General features: G+C 38.8%; 1 pseudogene; it reads left to right on the top strand.

The window, feature by feature from the left end:
- LOC144372876 (transport and Golgi organization protein 1 homolog) overlaps positions 1-20974 on the top strand; it is a 175870-nt pseudogene that overhangs the window by 72624 nt on the left and 82272 nt on the right.

Raw genomic sequence — 20974 nt, 5'->3', positions numbered from 1 at the left:
AGTACCAGATCCTACGTGTACTATGTTTGTTACTATAATACCACACACTATAGCTGTAACTTGAATTGTGGCAGAAAAACTAGCATGAATTTCTTTTTTCTCTCTTTACAGTTTCACAGGGACTACTTCATTTGTTCTTATAAATCTTACCACCAACCTGATTATTCTCTTTCCTTATTAAGTTGAGAACTTCTACTTTTTAGGAATCATCTTATCTTGGGCATATCTGAATTTCAAGCATCACTGTTGTTATGACTTGAACACAAGCACTCATTACTGCCATGGTCAGTCTGATAAGTGAGGTGGCTGGCTGTTCACAGGTGGGTAGCATCTATATTGTGGATATGCTGTACAAAGGGCTGACTCACGTCTCTGGTGGAACAGAGCAGGGTCGCATGAGATTTATTCATGCTATTCAAAATGGTACACAAACTAAAACGTATCAATTGTTTATTCCTGGAATTTTCCATGTGGTATTTTTGGGCCATGGGTAACTGAAATTGCAGAAAGCAAAACCTTAGCTAAGCAGGGACTCCTTCATTTATAATCTAGTTAAAACAAGCTTCATTAGTCACATTGGCTGGACTAGATGCATTGTGACCTGCATGCTTTTGCTTGTTCCTCCTTAGCTTATTTTTCTCACTCACCTGGAACATTGAGACATTCCGCTGCTTGTCTCCCTCCAAGCCAGTTACAGACATCCTCTTTTTTATAGTATATGTTCTCTTTTTTATGTTTATGATCAAGAAGTTTATTTATTGGCATTGGAGAATGTTTGCACTATTGCATGACTACATGAATTGAAAATATGTAAAATATATATGAAATTGGATGGACCCCTCTCATGAAAGAGAGAAAAGAGTAAATGGTCATAGGTCAGCATTAATAAGCATTTGTTTTACCATGTGTTCTCATCTCACTTGAATTTGTGACCATTCTTCATCACCATTAAATATATTTACTGAGGGCCTGTTCTGTGCCCTTGTCTAACATCCTGGGTCTCATCTCTTGTTTGAAAGAGAAGAGAGGTCTGCAGTCCATCTTCTGTGGTCAGATGTTAGAAAAAGTTCTGTGTTCATAGGCTCCTACTTCCTCCCCTCCTAATCATTCCTCAGACTACTGCAGCCAACTCCTTCTACCACTGCGCTGAAACTGTATCTAGAAAGGTGAAATTGTAGTGACCTCCTAGTTAAAAAAGCCATTGGATGCTTTGCAGTCATCTTTTTTGATTTGTATCTGGAGTTGACACTATTGCAAACTTCCTTTCATATGATACTCTTTCCTCAGTGACCTTCTCTGGCCACTTCTTTCTGCTTCCTCCTGTTGCCTTTCAGACATTGATGCACCTCTTTGTCTTGCCCTCAGCCCACTTCTTTTTCGATCTTATGCACTCTGGAGTTGCCACACACCTACACTGATAAGTCAATTCTAGATCTGGAACTCATAGAATCAAATGAAGCTTGCCCCCCTGCCCCCCACCAACTGGGAATTAAACCAGGGGTACTCTACCACTGAACCACATCCCCAGCCCTTTTATTTTATTTATTTATTTTTTGGAGACAGGATCTCACTGAGTTGCTTAGGATCTTACAAAGTTGCTGAGGCTGGCCTCAAACTTGAAATCCTATTACCTCAGTCTCCCAAATCACTGGGGTTATAGTGATATACCACCTATTGGACAGCTTCTTCTGCCTGTGCCACAGGCACCCATAAGTTAGCAGTTTCAGTTACCTTGGCACACTGAGGGCTGAACATCCAGTCCTCTCCTCGTCACATGTAATGCCTGACATCACACTCCATCCACCTGGCAGAAGTTCCCTTCTCCAAAGAAAATGATGGAATCTGGACTCAGAGGCTTCTCCACCGTAACTGACTGCTCATGCTTGCTCGGTTTTCTTTTCTTTTCTTCTCTTCCTTCTCTTCCTCCTCCTTCTCTTCCTCCTCCTTCTTCTTTCTCTTCATTTTTTTGTCCCTCTAGTGCTGGGAATGGAACCCAGACCTGATGCCTGCTAGGCACTGTACCTCTCAGGGCCACTCCACCACTGAGCTACACGCCCACCCCTCCTGCCTACTCAATAACAAAGAAACATTTGTCTTTAAAAATATATATATCACTTTCTTCCCAAAGCCCTTTAGGGAGTGTGAAATGATTTTTTTTTCTTATATTGATTATCATCAGTTTGAGGTAGCAAGTGGCAGGCATTGGTAACTTTCTTTGGAGATAAAAAAAAAAAAGATGACACTCCAGAGTCCAGAAGGAATAAATCTAATGTGTCCACAGTGAAAAAATGACTGTGGAAGGAATCAGGGACTATGAGTCACTCACTCAACAGATATTTATTGGGAACATCAAAGTGTCAGGCACTAGAAAAATGCAGTGTTGAGTCAGACCCAGGGTTCTGTCATGATGTGCTGTGACACTTCTTGTCCCTATCTTTTGTACTCTGATTTTTTTTTCATCCTAATTAGTGATTAATGATAACAATTAGCAAATGTTTACCATGGGCCAGGCACTGTTTTAGAACCTTACACATACTAACTCATTTAATCATCACAAAAGTCACTGTGAGCTTATTATCATTGTTATTATTACTGAGGGAGGGCAAAGGCTGGGCAGAAGAAAATTAGAAATATGCCCTACCTCAGTCTGCTGGTAAGTGATAAGGCATGGATTTGAATCCAGGTGATCTGACTCTAGAACCCATCTGCCATTGTCTTGGCTATCCTAACTCCTCACCCCATAGCAAGTCCTTCCACTAGCTATCCATGATGCTCTGTGATGTAAGACAAGCTAGTTCTCCACGTGCCAGAGTTAACCTGTGGTTTTAAATAACAAATATTTAGACTTTTCTTTCTTGAAACACTTGCCCCCTTGGGCATTGCATTGGCAGTGGTCTCTTTTTCTAATCTGAAATCCACAGAAAAAGAAGAAAAAGTTGCAGTTAGGTCCAAGTGGTTGTGACAGGTTGCTAAATAAAACCGGCTTAACTGAAGTTCTGAGAATTTCTTACAAAAGAAAATTTCCTTAGTATAGGAAATCATGGGTCATTGCAGTTATAAGTGTCTTAGTAAATAGAAAATGTGGCTTGAGGCTAAGAAGCATAAAATCTTAATGAGATTATTTGTGGGTTGCTATTTATGCATACCTTTTAAACCATTAAAAAATGTTTCCTATCTGTCTTCAGTGTGTCATGTTAAGTTTCCACTTTTGAAATCTTACATAATTTTTGAGAATCTCCAGAGTTGCTAAAAGGAAAGAAAAAAGCAATAGTAACAAAAATTTATGTAGAATTTGAATTTACAAAGTACTTTCACATACAGTAACCTTTCTGATCATCCCTGTTTTTATTCTCTTAGAAAATAGAATCACAAGGCTTTCAATGAAAATTTATAAAATTACCTATGTTTTCTTATATGGTAATTCTGAACTGATTTGGAAAAACTCAAATCTGAATCAGTGATGTGTTTAAATTACTAATGTTACTCCAAATTGCAGGTAGTAACTTTGGGGAACTTCTCTGACAGATACATGGCAGGAGCATTTGGCTGACCGTAAGGTCTATGAAGTGGTTAAAACCTCCTTTGGTTCCTTAATTTTGAGTTTTCCTTGTGCTTAGTCCCACTTCCCTCCTTCACCAACTTGAGGTGAGGGCACACTGAGGGCGAGGTAGGCTCCTCTGAGGCTTTTGGCAGCAGGGAGAACACTTGGCTAGGCCATTTTGCCCCGACTACCAGCTACAAGAAATCAAAGATTTCTGTCAGCTGTAGATGAAAACTCTTAGACACATAGGAAAACTTTATATTTCTATATAAATATCGTGTGTGTGTGTGTGTGTGTGTGTGTGTGTGTGTGTGTGTGTGTATAGTTGTAGATCGAAACAATGCTTTTGTTTTTATGTGGCGCTGAGGATTAAACCCAGGGCCTCACACTAGGCAAGCACTCTACTACTGAGCCACTACCCCAGCCCCCATAGGGAAACTTTAGTTCAGTCTTAGAATGAAAATTAGGCATGACCCTAGTAGTGAGATTTTCCTGCTCAGTATATAAAGTGAGAGCATTAATAAAGTATATATTTGTATGAAAGGTGCTGCTCTATAAATAAATCTGCTCTTTTTTGATTATTAGAACTGTACAGGAAGAAGTCATCTGTTTTGGCACAAACTATGGAAATATATCTAGGTAGCCAAGGAAAAACTGAATTGTTACTGAAGGATGTGTCACACAGAAAAGAAATAATTTTCAAAGCAGTGGCTGGAAACTATTTTCAAACATGAATCTAGGGAGTCCCTTGAGCTGTCTGTGTGGGTGATGGGTGAGTAGTATTGGTTTGGTTCTTGCCGGGCTACTTATTTATTTATTTTCCCACAAAGACTCCTTCTTTCCTGTGAAATGAGAGTTGAAGGTGCAGCTCCATTTCGGTGTAGATTAAACAAAAAGTAGAATTCATTTATACTTACTATAACTTGTATAAATCTAGTGAAGAGAAACAGGTTTTCTTGCTAAGCTTCAGTATTATATAATTAATATAATACAATTATTTTCTTTAACCTTTTTTTAAAAACTACATGATTTAAGATATTTAAGAATTTAATTCATAAGAGATTGAAACTGGACATAGGAGAAAGACTAGAGAAGGATCAGCATTCTGCTACCTGGTTGAACACATCTCTAAAGTGGCAGCCTTAGAATACCATGTCCTGATAGAACTCCCTATTGAAAGCCAGCCAGCAGAGCCACTTCTTTATGCCCTACTCCTTACCTGAAGCACTGTGAATTGTCACCAGGGCCCTGAGTATGAACATAGGTGACTCCACAGGATTGCTACTCAGCCTGACAGAAGGGAACTAGTGTCACTGGGCAATCCACACTCTGATTTAGAAACCCCAGGCTGTGGGTTTGGAATTGGCCAGATACCCTGGCTCAACCTTGAATAAATATTCCTGAGGCCTAAATAGGATAGGGAATTCAAAGCCCTATTTTTCCCAAGTTCTTCCATAACCAATCCATGGCTGCTTGTTGTGAGATTTAAGTGGAGAGGCCATGTTTTGGAGGGGAAACAAGGCGTCATTCTTTACTATAAATTAATTCTCCCATAGCAGTTCCCTTTTCTCTTAGAAGTGAAACCATTAGAGGGGCCAGATCAAACCCACTCTAGTCATTGACCAGGGCCAGCTTTATCACACACCCTGCCCAATGTAGTAACAACCTGTGTGAAATGACTTGAGAAATCTTAGGCAGTGCCCTCTCCCCACCCAGATATCTCAAATGCAGCCTTCATCTTAAGCCAGGTCTTAAAGACCCAGGTAGACTTTTATTCTTTTAGTATTTGGATTTCATCCCTTCTAAGAAAATGGACATCACAGTGGGAGGTAAATGACTTTTATGTTATTATAGTCACTTATGCCATGATATAAATTAGTTTAAGTTTCTTTGGTTTTGAAAGAAAGATAATTAGATGACTATGGGGAGAAGGTGCAGAATTGGAACAAAGGCGGGAAGCACAGTCATCACTCTTGTGGCCTGGCTGAGGACTCTGTGACTTCTTTCCCATTAGAACTTGCTTCTATGCTTTCAGGGAAACAGGGCATCCTATTTTCCATTTACTTCTCCCTTCTGTCAAACAAAGACTTGGAGGTCTTTTTACGGCTTTGACTCTTCCTTACCCCTTCTAGATGTAGTTCCATTTCCTTTCCAAGATGAAAGCATGTCTTTGTCCCCTTCCAGAATAGTTCCAGGCAGCAGAACATAGTGAATCCTTCCAGATAAAGAGGATGCTGATAAAATGCCAGATTGTTATCAGAGAAGCAAAGTGAGGGGAGTCAAGTCCCTACCATTAATTACCTCATTACAGCTTTGTTTATATCCTGTTCATTTGGGGCATGTTTTTCTTGGACAGTTTCTTGTCTGTGTTCTGAACTGCAGTCTGAAGTTTGCAAAACTCCCAAAGGTCAGGAAATAGTGGGTTCCTTCTTTGCTTAATGGCAAGGAAGAGAAGATCAAAGTTTCTATCTTCATCTGGAAGGAAATAGACAAATGCTTGGTTTGGGCAGCCTATTCCTCACCTCAGTAGATAACTATACTGTGCTGATTGAGCTCTGGCTCTGAATATTGAGGAGGTTACCTGGAAATAGAATGGCATTTATCTCTGTGAAGCCATGAGCATCAAGCAGTGATTGACTGTATATCCAGACATTGAGGCTGGAGTCCAGTTGAATCTAAAGTAATACTACTTGGTAGTTTTAGTAAATATACTTGATGCCACTGAACTGTATTCCTAAAAATGGCTAAAATGGTTGACAAAGTTATGTTTCTTTACTAAACAAGTTCATATCTGACCTCATGTTTTATTCGGTTTGGTCTGCAGCCAAACCCATCTTTGCTAACAAGACTATGGACATAATTCAACCCACCCTCTCAGCTCACTGGTGATGTGGGCTTCTGAAGACCAGAACATTGTGTTTTTCATAAGACAAAATCCTACAAGCATGTTATCTGGTAATATACCTGCAGTACGAATTTGAAGAATAAAAGAAAGAAAAAGCGAATAAGAGAATATACCTCATTCTAAATCATGAAACTTAGTACTTATTAACTCCAAAAGCCCTCGCTCAGAGCTCCAATGTAAAGTGTCTTGTTTTTACCTTGTGTGCATGTCTCCTGGTTCATCGCTGTCATCACTTGAAGTTAGCTGATAAAGTCAATTTGATTTTTGCAGGCGCTTGCTCATATTTAAATTTAGTATTTCCTTAGAAGAGGCTAGAAAAATGAGGGACTTAGGGAAAAGTTAAGGTAAATCTTGAAATATATAAAAGCTCACTTTGAGTGAAAACTAATTAAAAACAAGCCCTGGCCTTTTCATAGGCAAGAAAAAATTGGAATGGCGACAGGGGATGTATTCTTTAGGAAATAAAAACTTTGCCAGAAATAGCACGGGTGGTTAAAGGAGTCTGGTGTGAAAGTTGCATCGTTTAAAAAATAATATATCTTTACTTTCTTCTTGACTAATGGTTTTGTCAGAATAACTGTTTAGATAATAAATGAAGTACTTTGAAGTGGATAGGGGAATGAACATTTCTGTGCCTTGTACTAACTGGTGATACAGATTATAAACTAAATGATGCCAAACTTCATCAGTTTATCCCAGATCTGCACACTAGCAAGCTTAGTCAAAGCCGTAGAAATCTACTGAGGAAATCATGAAAATGAATGGAATTGATCCAGAATGTTTTAATTTTCTTCCGAAATGTTATATTTATTAGACCTCAACACCCCAAAGTTAAACAGTATTGAATTTCACACATAGCACTTTATTTGTAATCTTAGGTTAAAGGTTATGGCTTTGGCATGACTGAAGAATAATGACTCATAAATTTTACACTGACTTTATTTTATTTCTGATAGGCTTAAAGGAGAGCTAGGGAGTAAGATGATAGTGCATTAAGGCTGAATTTATTAGTTGATTGGACACAAATGGAAATACAGAATGTCACTTAATGATTTTTTTGTTTCTGTTGATATTTGTATGTATACTTTGGGTGAAGACTGTGAAATGCTAACTTATACTTAAAATGCAATGTAAAATATCTCTTGACTATTAAAATTAGGAGTGAGAATTAACAGTGATTTTTTTTCTAATAAATGTCTCAAACTATACATAGCTAAAATCTTATCATGTGGACATTTTGGAGAATGTGACCAGTACTCTGCATTTAAATGTGCCCCATCTTAAAATATAGTCATCATGAAATTAATACATTAAGGCATGGTCACAATCCAGGAAAAGACTTGAAGGTAATATGAGTCTCCCCATAATTAGTAACCTAATTAAATGCTAGATAGCTTCAGCTTTACAATAATGTACCATGCTTCTGAACAAAGATAACACCACCACTGAAACTGTATACTTGTAACACTAGTACATTTTAAATTAGTGGCAGGGTACGTGTGTGTGCTCATTTTTGTTTCATCTTTGGACTTTGCACAGCTGTTTCCATTGTGCATTCATTTGGACTATATCCAGTGAGGACAGTCACTGATTTGGCTTGGTTTTTTCAGAATTTGGGATGATTCAAACTGGTTTGAATCAAAGTTACCTTTTTGCTATGGAAAAGGCAACTTTGGGGGGGTGTTTAATATATAAAACTGGTTTAATCTACTCAAGAAGAAGAGAAAATCTGTTTTACCTTAATAGCTCACATGGAAAATTGTACCACCAAATGCAGATGAGTTTATTGAAGACGGTCCATCAGATTTGGCATCTCTTGGTTGAATAATTTGAGTTGTATGTACACTTAAAAGCAATACAGCTGAATTTCTTTTAATATATATTATTGCTCAATTCTTTGATGGTAAAAATGCCTTAGAATTGGAGTGCATCAGTTTCAATATTAGTGTAGGCTTTTTTTCTTTCTTTCTTTCTTTAGTTGTACATAATACCTTTATTTTATTTATTTATTTTTGTGTGGTGCTAAGGATGGAAACCAGGGCCTCACATGTACTAGGCGGGCGCTCTACCGCTAAGCCACAACCCCAGCTCCTAGTGTAGGCTTTTGAGTTAGAGGCACCTGACTTTGAATCCAGCTTGTTCACTCACTTCCTTTATGAGCTTGGGCAAGTTACTTAATCTCTCTGAGATTGTCTAGAAGAGAGCATGTGGAAGCTTCAGAACATTGTCCTAAAAACATTTTTGGTTTTTAGTTCTTATGTGATTATTAGGACTTAAGTATTTATTGATTTGATTTTTTAAGAGAGCACAAGGAAAAGTTAATTCTGGTTGGAAAAGTTTAAAAGAAATAACTGGACTTGTTTAATCTGAGGGAGAGAAGACAGGATGTTCCAGAGATAGGGCTAGAGGAAGAGAAGAGAAAAGAAGACAGGATTATACCTCAACTTTTCTAGTGGATATGATAGGATTTTCTTTAAGAACAGTTTCAGTGAGGTCTGACATACACTGCACATGTTTAAAATGTATAGTTTGATAAGTTTATATACAACCTAAAACCATCACCATCGTCAAGATAGTGAACATATCCTTCACCCTTTGTAGTCCTTACACAGCCACTCCATTGCTGGCATTGGCTGTTCTGGGTTCTGTCACTCTAAGTTAATTTGCACTTCTTTGTATTTCATGTAAATTAAATCATACAGTACGCGTTCTATTTTGTCTGACTTTTTCACTCAGCCTAATTATTTTGAGATTCAGCCATTTGTTACACGTACCCATGAATTTTTTTCCTTTTTATCATCAAATAGAATTCCATCATATTGATCTACCATATATTTATTTATGTACTCAACTGTTTATTTATGTACTCAACCATTTTAGACATTTATCTTGTATCCAATTTGGGACCATTATAAATGAGTTGCTATGAAGATTTCATGTACAAGTCATATTCTAGACGTGCTTTCATTTCTCTAGAGTAAACATACAGAAGTGGAATGGGTGAACTATATGGTTGGTGTATGTTTAACTTTTTAAGAAATTGAACAATTTGTTTTCCAAGGTGACTGTATTATTTTACATTCCCACCAACAGAGTATGAGAGTTCCAGTTGTTCCATGTCCTAGCCAACACTTCGTGTGCTCGATGTTTTTCATTTTAGCCTTTCTAGTGAGTATGTAGTTATGTCTACTTGGGGTATTAATTTGAACTTACCAAACAACTGGGGATCTTGAGCATCTTTTACATGTGTTTATGTTCCATCCATATATCTTCTTTGTTGAAGTGTCTGTTCAGAGCTTTGACCCATTTTTTTTTAAAGAGAGAGTGAGAGAGGAGAGAGAGAGAGAGAATTTTTACTATTTATTTTTCAGTCCTCGGTGGACACAACATCTTTGTTGGTATGTGGTGCTGAGGATTGAACCCGGGCCGCATGCATGCCAGGTGAGCATGCTACCGCTTGAGCCACATCCCCAGCCCCTGACCCATTTTTTTTAACTGGGTTGTTTATTTTGTTATTTTGAGTGTATTCTGGGACCAAGTCTTTTAGGCATAGATTTATTTATTTCTCTGTCATGTAGAACCAGAAAAACAAAATTAAATTATAGCAAGAAGGAGTCTACTTACACAGAAGGAAGTACTTTTTGACTGTGGCAGTCTAAACATGGGCATGGGTCAACCAAAGGAGGATGTAAAACTTTCTCTGGACTTATTTTAAAAAGGGCTGGCTGTAGTCTATTTGGGATACTGTAGGCATGCAGAAGTATGACTCAGTTTACCTAACTGAAGTTTTCATTTGAGAGAAGATATCTTCCCTGGGATGGGTCTCTTGCTAACATCTTAGTATCCCTTGCTCTTTTGTGCTATTTTTTCCAGGCAAAAAAAAAGTGCAATTTCTTGGGATTTTTCAAGACTTTTCCTGTACTTTATGATTTTTAAAAAGTCATTCTTTCTGATTTTAGCTTGAAGTGTTGCTACGAAATATGAGGAAGGTCATTCGGGGCATTAATTAACTTCAGCAAAAACAATTGCAATCTCTACAGAGCAATCATATTAAAAGAAATGCTCAAATTTCTCTCATCCAGCAGTAGCACCAATCATTGTTTTTGCTGATGGTATTGGACAGATTAATTCAACTCTCTGTGAGGTAAAATAATTAACTAGATTCTAGAGAGGAGGTTTTCTGTGATTAAAGGACTTGGGTTGTTGTGGCCCTTGGATGGGAAGATTCAGGGGTGCTTTAATGACAGGATTCCAGTAGAGCTAATGAAAGGTTTTCCTGTATGTAGAAAACACTGGTCATTTGTTCTCCAACTCCACAGATTGCCCAAACTGGAGGATGTTGGCTCCAACTATAAGGAGATTGAGTATGGTTAGTGTTAGGCATAAAATTTTTATTATCAGCATCAACATTATTATGAGATTAAGCAATGGAACAAGTCAAGAGAGACCATGAAGATATGTGAGAATAAAAAAAAAAAAGATAGCCATCTGCCTGGACTGTTTAAATGCCCATTGATTTATAGGATCTTGTTATTGAAGGAAACTGTAGAGATCACTTCTCCTAAAATAACCTTTTACAGAAGGGAATATGAGAGGACATTATGTAACTTGCCTCTGGCTACATTGTTAGATACTAATATTTTAATTTTAGGATGTTGCAAAAGTAATCTCACTTAAAAGAGACACAAAGTGAACCATGTGTTTCTGCTTCATGAGAAGGTTTCACATGACCAAAATAGTCCCTTAAAGCTGATGACTTATTATTTTTTCCTAAGCCCATGAAGATTCTGACCTATGTTTATCTTTGCTTTTCATTAAAAATATTAAAGATTTTTATTCAGGCATTTTGAACTTCTCTCTAAATAAATATGATACTTCAAGTGACTGAAGGGTAATTTGACCTGAAGTGATCAATGATGATAGAGGACAGCAGGGGACATTGCCAAATCCTTTGTGGAACCTAGCCCAGTATGATATGGGTTCTATATTTTGAAGAAAGATTACAATTTGGTGGATGCCTTTGGCTCAAAGTCCTGTGACTGATTTGCCTTTTAAAAGGTAGTACTTTATAAAGCTGTAAGGCTTTGTTTTGTTAAAGACTAATTGGATTGGTAGAAAACATTTAGGCTGTCAATTCATTGTGAATGGGGTCTGCAAATACGAATTCTAACCATTGGAATTAGTGGGCTAAATTGCTTGTAAAGGATTCCACATCCACAGTCATGACAGAAAGAAATCAGTATAAGGCCTTTTATTTGGTTGTGGTTATGTTTTATTTGGACTCATCATTTTGTACATGTTCCCACTGAAGTGAAAAACCAACATATATTTATATAATGTTGTGTACTTGTTGTATAGGGTTTATCTATAAAAGTGGGATAAAATACTTAAAAGTATCACCCCATGATAACCAATGGATTTATTTTCAAAATTGCATTTGTTGTTGTCTAGGCAAAAAATGATGAAAAATTTAAATGAAACATAATTTTCATACTTCATCTCTGTTTTGATAAGAATAAGTAATAAGGGATTAATATACAGAAATCATGCATCCTTTCATTTATTTAAGAAATATTTGACACAGTGGGCATCATGCTAGGCACATGCCTATAATCTCAGGATCTCTGGAGGTTGAGGTGGGAAGTTCACAAGCACGAGGCCAACCTGGGCTATTTGGTGAGATCTTGTCTCAAAATATAAAGTAAAAAGGAGCAGAGAAGTAGCTCAGAGGTAAGACACACCTGGGTTCAATCTCCCTTACTGCAAAACAACAATAACAACACAACAAAAAGTGTTGGGGATGCAGCTCAGTGGTAGAGTGCCCCTGGGTTCAATTCCCAATTCTGCACAAAGAAAAAGGAAGAAGAAGGAGGAGAAGGAATATTAGTAATTCCGATTTTCTGTGTGTGGGGTGGGTACTGGGGGTTGAAACCAGAGCCTTGGCATACTAGGCAAGTGCTCTTCCACTGAGCTTGAGACAGGTTTCTCTATGTTCCCTCAGCTGCTCTTGAATTTGCTATCCTCCTGCATAATTCTCCTGAATAGATAGGATTACAGGTATGTTTCACTATACCTGGTTGTAATTCTGTTTTGTGGCTTTTTATCCAGCCCCCATACTGGGGATTAAACCCATGGCCTTGCACATACTAGGCAAGTGCTTTACCTCCTGAGCTACACCCCCAGCCCCTGGCTGTAATTCTAAATAATTAAAGCACATTCTTCCAAAAGCTTTTAAAAATAACTACCACACTGTAAACCTTTCCCTTTCTTTGGTGGAAAAATTCCCTTACTTTATTTTCTTGCACTAAAAGGAATGGCATGAATGCTAGCAGCCATTATCTCTGTGACCTTGTGTCCTTGCCACATTATGTGGCTGAGTGCTGTGCCCAGTTCTTGCTACATTATGTATAACCATAGAAATGTGAAGTTGTGTTGCAATTGTGTACAATGAATCCAAATGCATTCTTCTGTCATATATATCCAATTAAAATAAATAAATTAATTTTTAAAAAAGAGAGAGATATATCAAGGTGATGGAAACCACTCCCCAGCTCCTGGAAGCTCCCATTTTCATAGCCTAGAATTTATATTCTGTGGCAGATCAGCCTGGACAAAAGCCTTGGTAACTGAGAGCCAGAGTCAAGGTGGCCTCAAAATCATGCATCTGCTAAGGCCCAGGCTGCTGTTTAGCTTGTCCCAATTGGTCATGCACTGAAGTTTTAAAATATTCTATCATGGCTTATTATTGTCAGCATAAAATGTCACTGCCATAAAAGTATACTTTAGAAAGGTTTTAACATGATGAAGAGTCTTAATTTTTAAAGAGCAGTATTACTTTTGAGCTACTTGGTAGGTCCAGAGATTTACACTAAACATTCTACCTCAAAAGCATAATAGGTTTTTTTTGTTTTGTTTTGTTTTTTAATATTTATTTTTTTAGGTGTAGATGGACACAACACAATGCCTTTATTTTTATGTGGTGCTGGGGATTGAACCCAGGTCCCGCCTGTGCTAGGCAAGCGCTCTACCACTGAGACACAATCCCAGCCCCAAAAGCATAATAATTTTTGCTTTATTTTGTTTGTTAGATCTAGAAGGCTTTCCACCCAGACTTCTGGAGATGTACAGTTTTTAGCTCAGTACTCTCTACTGTTCTTACTTTCCCCTTAATACCCAAATGAAGGACTTTAGAAAATCAAACTTGAAAAGTCCTGAACCCACTGCTTTTCTAAGAAATATATTTAAATAAGGAAATTCATGAGCTGTGCAGAGTGCACAATTACAGTAAATGCAACTTTTTTGAGTTACAGGAAAGGAGCAATTAGTTCAGGTGGTGGTAGATCTTTTGATGATTTGAAAATGGGTCTAGGAAGGACAAGTAGAGAATCTGGCAACCTTGACCATTGCTGTATTCTCCAAGAATGCAGAGAATGGTTTTAGGGATGCCCGGAATTGCAACATGGTTAATAGTACCAAAACACAGAGAATGACTGCCTTTTCACATTCACTAGATACAAACTTATTTTTTTTAGTATTTCTCTTTTTTATACATGTATATGTATATACACATGCTTTTAAAAGCACATGCTTTCCTCAATACAAGATTTAAACCACATGAAAAAGAAGTCTGGTGGAATATCACCAGAATCAACAGAAAATAGATTTGGACTCTGAACCCAGAGAATAGTCAGTAGGTGCCAAAGAAACCCCAGCTTCCTGCCCCTTGTTGCAGCTCATTTGGTGAGGAGGGAGAAGGGTAGGTGTAGTAAGCATGAAGAGCCTCTTTGGTACAGGCAGGGCTGTTTCCTGGACAGTTGTTGAGACAGAACACTGGAGAAAAATAGAGAGAGTGTATATATGTTAATGGAGGTTTTAAGTTTTCACATTATTCCACTTACTAGATTTGATAATAGCTACCACTTTTTGATCACTGTCTGATAGGCATTGTGTTTTACATGCTTTATCTTATTTAATTTTTACAAGGCCCTATGTGGTATATGAAGAATTTAGAAAGTTTACTCGCTTGTACAGGGTCACACAGTAGTAAGTGGTAGGACTTGGATTTAAACTTAGGTCTGCTGGATTCCAGAACATGTTCTTGACTCCTGTCCTGTGTGCTCTATGAAGATCCTGTTTCTGCTCTCAAGATCATTTCATTCTAGTAGACATGATGGCCCGAGGGATACTGTGGGAAAGGTAGATGAGTCCTCCCCTGCTCTGAAAGCCAACTGTTCAAGTGCAGTACCTGCACAGTGATTGACTCTGAGGTCATTCCTTAGCAGAGTTCAGATGAGATGTTTCCCAAGGATGCAAGGGTGAAAGGACATTCATTGCAAGTGTTCAGGGAATTACAGATTAAACGGTAGTTGGCTTGACAAAATAAATATAGGAAGAAAGTTTTTTTAAAAAACAAACAAAAACCAAAATGAGCAGTATGACCAGGAGGCTGCTTAGTCTTACCCTACCTTCAGCAAAAGGGTCATCCCAATTGTGGGTTGCCAGTGGGTGACCATTTCCCCAAAACCAGGCAGCCATACCATATGAGAAATATTAATGGTCAGGCATTCTTGAATTCCCTCAGTAGGTATCGTGAGGGTAGTCAGACACAGCTTATTTGAACTCAGCTCAGCTCCCAAAGTGCTAACTTTGATTAAGTCGGGGCTCCTGTCCATCATCATCTGAACTTTGGGGACCTCTACTATATAGAGAGTATAGCCTAAAAATCAAAGCTCAGCACTGGAGGTAGGGTCTTGGATTAAGGAGGAACCAGGGGAGCATTAATAATTATGTTAGTGAGGAAGAGTCGAAGAGGATATTGGCTAGAGCCTGAAACCAACTAAGACTTTCAAAGACTGAGGTTCCTGTGGGTACTTAGCGGATCTCCCTATAGGTTGGGTGGGCAGAAACACTTTTGGTGCTCTGCAGCCACTTAACCTTTGAATTCTTTAGGAAAGGAACAATTCAAAGGGTGAATGTACAAGGGGAAACACCTTATAAGTACTCCGCTGCGCCCTGTGAAAGGGGAAATTAGAATGGTCTCGGCAGAATAGTTCTCCTGTGCTCAGAATACTGCATTCTAAACTTGCCTGGTATCTGAAGTGTTAGGTACAAAGGTTGGAAGGATGATATATACCTTGGTACTCTCTCCTCCAGAAAGCCATTCCAACTCTCTCTCCCACTTCCCTTTGTTATCCTTCTCCATAGCATGTGTGTCTCTGTGGGTACCACAGATTTTTGACCAGCATGTATTCCCTGAGCTAGTGGTTCCCCGTGAGCAGTGTCCTAATTCCATTGTTATATCACATGAAATAGAGCACACACCTGACTGCCACACTGTGTGGCCATCCAGTGTGTGCCAAAGAATCTGGGGATTCTTGACCTGGATAAACTATATGGGAAAGTGTGTGTGTGTGTGTGTGTGTGTGTGTGTGTGTGTGTACATATACATGTTCATAAGTCTCTCTTTTGAGGAAGTCCATAGTTTATATTAGGCTCCAGTGTGTTTTCATAATCCTGAAAATGTTTATAAAAAACTGAACTTATTTAGAGATTTTCCATATTCTTGTAAATGAATGTGTGTGTATGTGTTTGGGAAGGTGGATTGAACTCAGGGGCACTCGACCACTGAGTCACATCCCCAGCCCTATTTTGTATTTTATTTAGAGACAGGGTCTCACTGAGTTGCTTAGTCCCTTGCTGTTGCTGAGGCTGGCTTTGAACTTGGATCCTCCTGCCTCAGCCTCCCAAGCTGCTGGGATTATAGATGAGTGCCACTGCCCCTGGCATGAGCGTGTGTTTTTATATCTGGTAGATACTTTTATGCTTTCTTAACTTCCTGTTGTGAGCAACAGCTTGGGGTAGCCAAGGAACTCTCCCTTGGAGCCATGGATCACAATTCTGTCCTTGGCACTGCTGCTTACACATCCTGGCAGGGGGTCTACCTAACCTTCCTGAGTTTTATCTTATTTTTCACCTGTTAATTCCCTCTTGTCCTACAGGAATGTTGCATAGTAAAGAGATTACAGGTATACAGGCATCTCATAAACTGCCAAGAACTATACAATTGCAGAATACAAGTATTGTAATTAAAAATACATCATTTTTCTTGTCACACAATGCCAGGATAACAAATATGTGATTAAAATGAACATTGGGCCAGGTGTGGTTGCACAGGCCTGTGTTCCCGGCTAGAGGCAAGAGGATCACTTGAGCCCAGAAGGTCAAGGCCAAACTGGGCAACATAGCAAAACCACATCTTAAATAAATACATAAAGTGAACATGGAATGAATTTATTGGAGTGAGAGACTAGAAGTTGAAAGGCATTAGTATCTGCATGTCTTGTAGGCTTTGTAGATGCCCAGAACGGTCTTAGAGTACACACAGGGCTATTGAGGAAATGATTTTCAGACAATGATAAAAGTTTATAAGACCTTCAAGACCTCAGTTTGTTTGCTTTACTTTACAGAAGAAGTGGAGTCTGGGAGATGGAGGGTATTCTTTTTTTCAGAAAGGCTGTAGATGGGCAGGGGATATAGCTCAGTGGTACTTGCCTGGCAGGTGTGAGGTCCTGAGTTCAACCCCCAGCAGTGCAGCACAAACAGAGGCTGGAAACTCTTCCTCATCATTGTTAATAGAGGACAAAAAAAGAATCTGTTTGTCTTCATGTCATCAGTTTATTATCATATCTTTTTAAAACAATGTAGAATTACCCCATGATTTTAAATCTCTCTTTGGGGCTACCTAGAGGCCAGCAGTTCAGCAGTGTGTTAGCACTTTGCAAGCCATGGGCACAGTGCATCGAAACAACTTTGTGTTTCCAAAGCACCTTCTTGGAGCGCTTCCTGGAGAGCACATCAAAGGGCTGGATGTAGATTACTGCACGCCTCTCAACTGGACTGAGACTCAGAGGTTACTGGGACTTGCCAACTCAAAAAACTCAGTGTCCAAAGCAGAGTGAAAACCCAGATGTTCCAATTTTTTATCCTGGTAGTCACTAGGTTCTAAATTTTCTCACTACTCCAGCTCCCTCCTCTCAATAGCTTGCAAAATGGTAACCTGGAAATGTGTTTTTGCTTAGTGTATATATATATATATGTAAATCCAACTATCATCTAACCTTCCATTTAAACAATTTGTACTAGAAGGAAATTTGAAATTACATTTAATCATTGCTTTATAATTAATGTCATTTAATTAAATATTACTTTAAAAAATGGCTTCTTTCTTCTTTGGCAATTACATTACCTTTTGAGCAGTTCTGTTTTGCTTTTTAACCAGGTTATGGGGTTTAGAGAGTACCCTAGTATAGGGTATCTGAAAGCAGAAAGTTCTGGCACTTTTCCCACTTTCCATTCTTTCTCCTGTATGGATGCCAGATTCCTTTGGGAAATCATCATTTGCAAAAGGTCAGGAGCAAAAGGAGGGGCATTCTTGAGTGTAGGGTTACTGCTAATTGGAAGCTAAACATCTGTAACCATGTCAGAGTTATTTGTATTTGAAAGGAAACATTTATATATAAGAGCCCTTTCGGTAACATAAAACACACTATAACACAGAGTGTGTGCATTGGAGGGGTGGCGATGGGGTGGGGAAGGACAGCCAGGGAAGCTTCTGACAAATGACTGTGCTGTGCTGAGTGAGGTCACTTGCTAATTAAATCTCAAAGCATTTTCAGAGTATTTTCTTTTCTTTGTCAAATGAAGTTTTCTTCCCCCATAGGCCAAAGCAAACATTTTACTGTGTTTGCCATTTACAAATGAAACATTTCACCATTTTAATGGAAAAATAAAGAGAAAATGCGTGTGTGTTCAGAACCTAGTCAAAGACCAGTGGGAACTCTCTAGTTTTCTTCTAGAACCTTAGCTCTCAGTGTCTTCCCATGGTATGATGTGAGACTGGTTCTTCCCTTCCCTGAAACTGTGTGCCCGTGGGCTTCCTGATACACCTACCCTTTCAGGAAAAAAATCAAACTGTTTTCCACCTGTGCCTCTTTCTCATTTCTTCCTAGTTTCTTCTTAGAATAAAATTTCTTGAGAATTCCTTTGAAGAAAGTCGAGAATCTACCCCTTTCCCCCGTAGAGTCTACCACCTTCTGTTTTTTCCCACCCTTGCCCTTGGCATCTAAGACATTTCTGTAATTTTTTAAAAATTGGATGAAAGATCACAAAGTCGAGAGAACTTACTTAAGCTAGGACCTATCATATTGTATGAGCTACAACTGCAGCCCCCAGACCTCTTATTTTGGGAGCTGTTTTCTGAAAGAACTTGTGTCCTTATTCACAGACTGTTTGAAGCAAAATCCAATCAAGGTTTTCAAACAAATATTAAATGTCTTCGTGCAATTAACTTAAGCCTCCTTTTCTTCTGCTTACCTCTCATTCTGTTATATTTGATAATTAAATTTTCCCAGTTCACGCAATGAAAGGTGAGGTAGCACTTTTGACCACTGTAGGGTGGTCAAAACCTGAAGTTTGGGGCAGAAATTTCAGTTTGAAGGATGAAACCAGTCAGGTGGACTGATTTCAGATTTTCAGTAGGACCCAGTCCTGCCTTGTGTGTTTTCTAGTTCCTTATTTGTGTGTTGCTGATCATGCTCCTTTTTTGTATGGTTTTCAGGTGGAGTTGGCATGAACTTAAAAGCAGCAGATACTGTTATTTTTTCTGACAGTGATTTTAATCCTCAAAATGACTTGCGGGCAGCTGCCAGAGCTCACCGAATTGGCCAGAACAAGTGAGTGAGTTAGTCATTGGCACCTTTCTGCTCTGTTGGCTTGCAGCTGTGGATTGGGGAGGAAGGTGGACCGTGTAGTCCTGACAACAGTGCCACGTTGGAGTTAGAGTCCACTGGGTTTGAACCCCGTTGTGCTGCTGGCTTGTAGAGTTATGTTGGGGGATAAGTGGTCCCATGATCAGTTCAGACTCACTTTGTTGAAAAGAACAGTTAAATTCCAAAATGATTAGAAGAAACTTAGAATTTATTTAGTTCAAGTTTCTCATGAACTAAATTTCAGTTTAAAAATGAAGTTAAAGCCAGTGGGTGCACATGCCTGTAATCATTATCAGCATGGGAGACTCAAGCAGGAAGATCAAGTTTAAAGCCAACCTTGCAACTTACCTAAACCCTGTCTCAAAACTTTTTTTTTTAAGGCTAGGATTATAACTTCATGGTAAAGCTCTCCTGGGTTGGATTCACAGTATCACAAAGAGGAAACAAAGTTGTGTTCAGCTACCCTTTGACTTGAGGTAACATGCCTGCCAGGGGTTATCCTGGCTACAGATGAAGGCCCAATAGTGGTCACTTCATCTTCCTTCCTCTTCCTCTTTTGGGGAAAAGTTCAGGAAGAAGTTGAGGCCAGATTTCTCTAACAAATGCTCAGGTCCCAATGAGCAGTGTCCTTTTCATTGTTCCCTGAATGTGGCATTTGGTTTTGCTTCCTTTTGGGTGTATTTTCCTGGCATGCTTTTTTCCCCAGCTTTGCAGACTTCAAACACTGCTCTCATTTGACTCCCGTACAGGGCTGTGAAAGTGATCCGGCTGATTGGCCGAGACACTGTGGAAGAAATAGTTTATAGGAAAGCAGCCTCCAAACTGCAGCTCACCAACACGATCATAGAAAGAGACCATTTTACTCTGGGAGCCCAGAAACCTTTGGCTGATCCTGACCTCCAGGTAAAATGTGTTCTTTTTAGAGTCTCATGATTTATAACCAGTACTATCTTTGGATGAGAATGCAAATAAAAAGGACCAGCATTAACCACCCATTGTTGCAAATTACACATTTTTTTCATTGGCCTAATTCTTACCTAACTACATGCAAGGTGCCATACAAGCTAAAAATGAGGGTGGCATTTAAAGGTGGAGAAAATACAATAAAGAGAATGAGCTTTGAACCATCTAACTTGGATTGAAATTCACATCTTATCCCTTATTGGATGTATGACTTTGAGCATGTAACTGAACATCAAGGATCTAATCTCTTTATGGCTTCTAAAGATGAGTGTGCCACGAGTTACCTCAGAGAGAATTTGTTTAAGTTCTTTTTTTTTCTTCCCTTTTTTTTCAATCAGTGATGATTAGTTCCATAGCTCCTCTTTAATCCCAGACGCTTTGAGTAGTGACTTACAGTACTCATTCCATACTCAGAGATGAGTGAACAAGATTAGGAATTCAAAATTATGCCATAGGATATAGGGATGAAAGCACTAGAGTTAATTTGTTGAAGAAGGAAAAATTAGATGGGAGTCAAATGCTGTCTTAGAATATCCTAGAGAACTCTCTTTTGGTAGGAGGTTTAGAGTTATTCCTTAGCAGCAGCCTTTGAGATAAAATTGAACCTATATTATAATATACCCCAAGTCCTTCTGAGGGATTAGATGCAGAGAGATCAACCCCTAGTATCTAGTATGATTCAAGCATGAAGAGAGTAATAAATGTCTGAGAAAAGGTAGTAGCTGTGGGAAAGTCTGCTGTAGGAAACTGCAGAGAAATGACAGGAGTTGGCTATTGTTTTGAGGCAGGCAGTGAGAG

This window comes from Ictidomys tridecemlineatus, unplaced genomic scaffold (assembly GCF_052094955.1).
Source record: "Ictidomys tridecemlineatus isolate mIctTri1 unplaced genomic scaffold, mIctTri1.hap1 Scaffold_182, whole genome shotgun sequence".
NCBI lineage: Eukaryota > Metazoa > Chordata > Mammalia > Rodentia > Sciuridae > Ictidomys > Ictidomys tridecemlineatus.
This window is presented reverse-complemented; position numbering and strand designations above follow the sequence as displayed.